The 7163-nt window shown below is 30.1% G+C and overlaps 1 protein-coding gene across 1 annotated transcript in view; it reads right to left on the bottom strand.

Annotated features, from left to right (window-relative positions):
* Positions 1-162, bottom strand: part of LOC104787487 (putative WEB family protein At1g65010, chloroplastic) — a 5637-nt gene extending 5475 nt beyond the window's left edge. The window contains exon 1 of the mRNA XM_010513084.2: positions 21-162. The gene's annotated coding sequence lies outside the window, so the exon portion shown is untranslated. The remainder of the gene's footprint in view (positions 1-20) is intronic.

The raw sequence follows: 7163 nt of genomic DNA, 5'->3' as shown, positions 1-7163 counted from the left end.
TCTTCTTCTGAGAAACTTACACAAAGACTTGAACTTTAGCAAAAGAATGGTAGGAGAAAACTAATAATGAGTAATGGGTTGCGCTGTCTCCATAGTGGTCACCCTCTCTCTTCTTTCTTTTTCTCACCGCTTTTTTTTCTTTTTCTTTTCTTTTTCTTATTATTAGGGACCAGAGAGAATAATAAAAGGCTGTGAGTGTGAAGTAGTAGACCAAACAAGTTGGCTTTATTTAATAATGGAGGTGGAGAATAAATCTCTCTAACGATCTGAATTAAGACAACAGAGTTGAGATCTTTGGGGTTGTGTCATGTGGACTTCATGTGCTCTCTTTATCAATCATTCTGATTTCTTCTCTCTTAATGATATCAGCTAAACTTATCAGTTTAAACTTAAAAACACAGCTAATATACTAACATAATAACCACATTTTAAAAAATTACTTTACTTTTTGTTTGGGTATTTAATTTTGACATAAAAATAAAAAATAAATCGTTTAATCAACAATGGGTTTAGATATTTATATACAAATATTTCAGAACTCTCAAAATTGGACAATTTTGGAGCAAATACAGCCAATATAGCACCACTCAGGTCCACATGTGAGGTCTTAAGCCTAGATAAGTTTACCAACGACATTTCGTATGGTAATATATATATACTAGAAGTTACCCCGTGCTACGCACGAATTTAACTTACATTATTGTTCAATTTTAGTAATTTAGATATTATTAGTTTTTATTTGTTTACTTACCAATGGTTATTTTTGTGATTTTAAAAATATACTGATCATATTTTTTTTTTGGATTCATTTGTTTGATGTTACTTGAGTTTTCCTTTTATATATAGTATAATATTATTTCAACACATGGAGAAATTTTTGATTGCATAGTAGAGTGTTTATGGTTTTTCTCCCTTTAGATTTTCAATACATATTAGAGCATGTGCATTGGTGAGAGACCCATTGAGTTTTTCATCATATAATATTATTTTTTTAATGTAGAAAAATTTAGGAACCTCTTTCTAAAATGATAATTTGTTAGAAATACCTTTTTTGAGATATTCCTTTTTTTAACATTTTCATTTTTGCCATCTTTTACACAAATTACAATATGTTAAATTAATTTTAAGAATTTGTTTTTAGGTCTGGGTTCTCAATTTTACATTTAGGATATAATTTTGATGGGGTAGAGTTTAGTATTTGGAGTTTTAAATTTAGAATTTAGTCATTTTATACATAGAAAATGATTATTTTTGAAAATGAACAACATGAAAGATTATTGAAAAGTGACATAGGAAAATGGGTACTTTTGAAAATTCGTTATTTGATACTAAGATTCCTAAAAATATATGATACCAATATACAATTAGCATATACTACTCAAAACTATAAAAGTCAAATTAATCAGATATAGTATAAAAAAATGCAACTCATATCATACCATGAGATAAAAAGACATCACAAGCTTAACAACATGGTTTTTTTAAGCATATGATAGTAACATACAATTTTTGTTTTCTTATAATAGTTTAAAATACGTTTTTTTCTTAAAGATGAAGACTAATAAGAAACTAAATTTATAATGGAGAGACTCATATGCATTGTCCAATAAGAAAAAGTTTTAGCCCTGTTTACCACATGAATATCCAAAAGAAAAAAAAAATAGAGATTCTAAAATATAAGAAAGGGTGAAGTGATCTTAGTACAGTGGTCAATGGTAAGTCCTTAATGCACAAGGTACCATCATACCAGTGATCAAGTCTCGCTCCCTACGGATGTAGGGATTTGGTTAATGGGTCGGCCTAATGTGACTCAATGGTTGACAAAAAAAAAAGGAACAAAACCTTATATGTTTAACATATTAAATTATGATAGTTCATTTTTTCATATGTAGTAATATTAACACAACAAACAAAAAAAATAACCTGAAGTAAAAATAAAACATGGTTCAAGGCCTGACCCATAGGCCAAGCAAGTGAAACCAAGGATTATGGCATCAATTTTTCTTGGGCATATTTTAGGCCAAAAGTTTAGGTCTTTTATGTAGAAAAAAATAAAAAAATAAATTATAAGTTCAATTATTATTATATTTTTTTATATGTTCGAAAAAATTTAGAAGTTCAAGTTTTATATAATAAAACAGTATAATATTCATGTAAATATATCCAATTTATGGATGAAATTTTATTAGGTTTATGTAAAAACATATTTCATCTTTTGAATTGTTGGTGAATGAGCATTAGATTAATGTTAATTAAACTTGTTGTTACTGAGATTTATAGTAAAATTTAATTTAGGAAAACAAATTTGAAACTCTTATAAAAAAGTTTCCATATTCGAAAAGTTTTAAAACAATAATGAGTTATTAGGCAATATGATATTTATTATAGTATAAATGTTTAAATGAACATGAAAACATTGAAAAGACAAAGAAAAATGTCAGCAACAAAACGAACTACAATATGGAAATAATGAAAATATTTTTTTATATTACTATTTTTTAATTTTATTTACAATAATAAAAAAAGTTTTTTAAAAAACATTGGCATATGGCATCAAAAATTGTCAGACCGGCCCATGGAAAGTAGGAAAGTCATACATAAACACTCTAATGAATAAATAACTTTGTCAAACATTTTCACATAATTTTTTTCTTTATAGTATTAATGCGAACAATAAACATAATAACCATAAAAAAAGAAAAAATTATTCAAGAATACCTATTAAAATTTGAAAAGATATATAAAAATAATATAATTCTACATAGGAACCTAATGACTGAAATTAAATAATAATTACTGAAAATTTGTGAGAGTAATTAGGGTTTGAATTATAATTTTATGGAAAACATAATGAATTCTACTTTTAAGGAAAAAGAATTGGTAAGATCTAATGAGTAAGCAATTATCAAATTACTTACGGAAAACATCCCACCATTAGATTATATAAGATTAAAGGCTAGAAACTAAGCAGGAATGGAAATCCAAAATTTAAACTTTGAGCCAAAAATTTATGAACTGATAAGAGAATTTTGAGAACACATAAACATCCCACAATCTAACATAACATAGAATCGTTTCTTGCCCATGAATCATTTATAAGATTGAAACCCACAAATAAATTTTATACATAATTTAGAATCTGTTTTTGTCCCTAAATCATACATAAGATTGAAACCCACATTTATCATTTCAAAATAAACTATCATCAGAAGAGACCTACAAACTGATAAATGGTGGCTTTAAATCAGAATGGACCTACAACTGGTTCTTATTGAAGAAGAAAAAAAAAAGAAATGTTGAGAGTATTTTTTTGTTTTATGAACCAATAGTTACTTAGGTACAAAGTACTAATAAATTTAATTAATTAGTCCAAACAACAAAATAAGATAGATGTTAGATAGATAACATGCCAAGTGTCATCTCCTTAACAAAAGCTGAGAAAAACCTTCTTATATTATATAAGATATTATATAAGATATATGTTTTTGAGTTTATTATTAAAACAGGCATTCCAACAAATGAATCTTCGTATTTAGGCATCGCACATCGGGAGGCATGGAAAAGAGTCAATTCGGTACTGTTGCTGACTTATTTACCCTTCAACGAATAAGCCTGGATGTTTGGATACGAACAAAATGACGTCATCACATGAACCCAAACCTTAATGGACAATTCTTGGGTTATTCACCCCCTTTACATTAAGGAAATAAATCATATTTAAGGAAACAACTTCCGTAGATCAATCAATTTTAAAATTGTTAATTAATATTATATTATAATTTTTAATTATCACATCTAAACTCTAATAATTTTTTTATAAAATCAAACCGATATATAATTTTGTTTAATTATAAAATCTAAACCCTAAACACTCTTTTGTAAACCCAAACCGACATATAATTTCGTTTAATTGTAAAATCTAAACCCTAAACACTTTTTTATAAACCCAAACCGACATATAATTTTGTTTAATTGTAAAATTTAAACCCTAACTACTGTTTTATAAACCCAAACCGACATATAATTTTGTTTAATTGTAAAATCTAAATCCTAACCATTATTTTATAAACCCAAGCCGACATATAATTTCATTTAATTGTAAAATTTAAACCCTAACAACTCTTTTGTAAACCCAAACCGACATATAATTTTGTTTAATTATAAAATCTAAATCCTAACCATTATTTTATAAACCCAAGCCGACATATAATTTCATTTAATTGTAAAATTTAAACCCTAACAACTCTTTTGTAAACCCAAACCGACATATAATTTTGTTTAATTATAAAATCTAAATCTTAATTACTCTTTTGTAAACCCAAACCGGCATAATTTCCTTAATAAAAGATCTACATAATTTGTTTCCTTATTTTTTTGTCTTTTTATTTTAATTTTGATTTTTTATTTAAATATGATATAAAATGTCATATTATTGTATTCTGATTGGTTAATTAAGAGGGGGTAAATGAGAGTTGTTCACCCCTAGGGGTGAACCCAAGAATTTTTTAACCTTAATACACAAGGAACCATTTATAAAGAAGATTTAAGAAGGGAATACTAAACCCTAATCAAGAATTTATAAACCCAAACAGATTAATATACAGTAGATTATTCATAAAAATAAAAAAATAAACCCTAATTGATCTAAATAAACCCTAATTCGATTAAGAGATATTAATTGTTTATTATTTTTTAGGAACGAGACTAAAGGAACAGTGCAGTTTAGGAGATAGTAATGACAGTTTCATTTTCGGAGACGACAGTTCTTGTTACAATCGTAGGGACAGCAATGTCTTTGTACATGGCACTGAGTACTTGAAGTCGAAGATTAGTACCCTCTGTACCTAGATCCGAAGATTAGTTTGTTGTCGGTGCTCTTTTCGTAAATAACTCTTTTTTTTACAGAAACACATTAAAAAGTTTATTTGGACACTGAACAGCCTCATTAATCTTCAATTCTTCATGTTTATTTCTGATCGTAAAAGCTGGTCTGCTGCTAGCCTGCTGCTGTGTGATGAACGACAACATATCCCTACTATCTACAAGGAAACAGTAGTGGAATTTGTTAAGCAGATTCACAGTTGTGGAAATACTCAAACAACACTTATAAGTTGTTCCTTTACTCAAACAACATTTGCAACCAAATATTTATTCAAACAACACATTATTTGGAAAATGATGTTAAAGTTTCAAGTCAAACTGTTATTTACAATCATGCCATTATAGTTAAAAATAAAATAAAAAATAAATCTTTTACTATTTGTGTTATTTACTTTATGCTATTAGTTAAAAAAGGACTAAAATAAAAATATAAACAAATTATTTTGCTCATATCATAAGAGCAAATTAAAGAAAAAAATGACACCAAATATGCATGTAATCGGTGGTGGAGCTTCCTGGAGGTGATGATTTTTGGAGATTGAAGAATTTCATTCTAGAACCAGAAAATTTTGACGCATCTCTTGGATGGAGCTAAGATCGGCCGAAGAAAAATAACAGAAGGAGAGAAGTTTCCCATTGATCAAAAGATGAATCAATCAACATAAGAACAAATCTCTAGTTTGGTTTGTTGGTTTTTTTGATCTTTTGTAATATTTATATTTTGCTGATGATGGATTCGATTAAAATGCCAATTTTAATGTTTAGTTTTGAACTCGTTTTGGGAGATTTTCGAATCATTTTAATTGTTCATATATCCCAATTTACTTAATACATACTGTTTTGGAAAACACATGAATAAACATATGATTCGTTGCAACAAACCGTCATTGGATTCTTTGCAGCATCAGATGATATTCTTATGAACGGAGGTTAGCAAATAATTCAGCGACGATGATTGTTAACGCGGCGAGGAGGCGGAAGTTAGGCACTGTGACTTAGTTAAAATCGCTCAAAAAATCAGCAAAAAAAAAATCTCCTATAACTAAAATTTTGGCTAAAAACTCATTGATTGAAGGTATCTTTTTTTTTTCGGTCAAACAAGTATTTTCATTACTTAAGTCCTCAAAGGAGGATAGTTCATACAACAGACAGCTAGAAAAATACAATGAAAATAAGAATAGTGGCTCCATGAGTTTTCCAAATGAATGCTCAGCTTCGAGAGGCTTGCAGCGTTTGAAAGATCTATTGGGACCATAACGGATTCAACCATGAAGACGGGCTTCGCGAAATCCTCAACCAAAAAGTGGTTATAAACAGCTCGCACAAATAATGCAACTGAGCTTTTAGAAGGGTGCTCCATGGGGGAGGCAAAGTTTTGGGTCCTAGCCGGTAAGAGAAAGTTCAAAAACAGACCCATAAGGTGCTTTAATCGTTTAGGCTCATATCTCAATGCTTTAGGTGTAGTTACAATCGGGAAAAACAAATGGTAAACACAAATCCGTAACAAAGCAGGTGGGTCCTCCCTTACATGAAGCCAAAGGCCATGAAGGTTAAGGAAATCCACACAAAGCTTGTAGTCGGTTGTGTATTGCTGAGAAAGATTATACCCGAGTTTACACCCTTTAGGCGAATGGACAATGGGGGAATTGGGGGTTTCAAGAAGGATGAACCTAAAGTGATAACTGCAATACAATAACAGAGCAGGTGGGTCCTCCCTCACATGAAGCTTTTGGCCATGGAGGTTAAGGAATTCCACACAAAGCTTGTAGTCTGAATTGCATTGAAAACAAAGAGCAAAGCCTAGGTTCAGTTGGTGGTACTTGGGGTTGGGGGTTGCAATAGAGGTATGAGTGTTTATCTTAGATGATTCTAATGGCCAAGCTCTCAAATGATGTTTGTACCAACATAGCAGCAGCGATGAGTGATTATGTTCCAATTGATGTCTTCGGACAATTGTACTTATATATCGGTTCAAAGATGTACTATGAAAGGACAAAGAACGAAATAAATCAGACCTGGATTTTTGTAGTTTTGGATCACACCTAAGCGAGTTGGGCCTCAAAAGGGAGTAGGTGGGCCTAGGCCCAGTTTGTAACATCCGCGAACCAAAATATGCGTTTTGGGTAGGGGTGTCGATCGATACCCTTGTAGCATCGATCGACACCACTTATTCTGGGTTCGTCGGGTTTGTTTCAATCGTCGATTTGGACCGGTTTGGTTAGGGAAAACCATTGAACCGGGTCTTAAAAGGGAGAAAACGACCTAGGGTCGTGTTTAGTTGT

This window comes from Camelina sativa, chromosome 5, assembly GCF_000633955.1.
Source record: "Camelina sativa cultivar DH55 chromosome 5, Cs, whole genome shotgun sequence".
Classification (NCBI taxonomy): Eukaryota; Viridiplantae; Streptophyta; class Magnoliopsida; order Brassicales; family Brassicaceae; genus Camelina; species Camelina sativa.
This window is presented reverse-complemented; position numbering and strand designations above follow the sequence as displayed.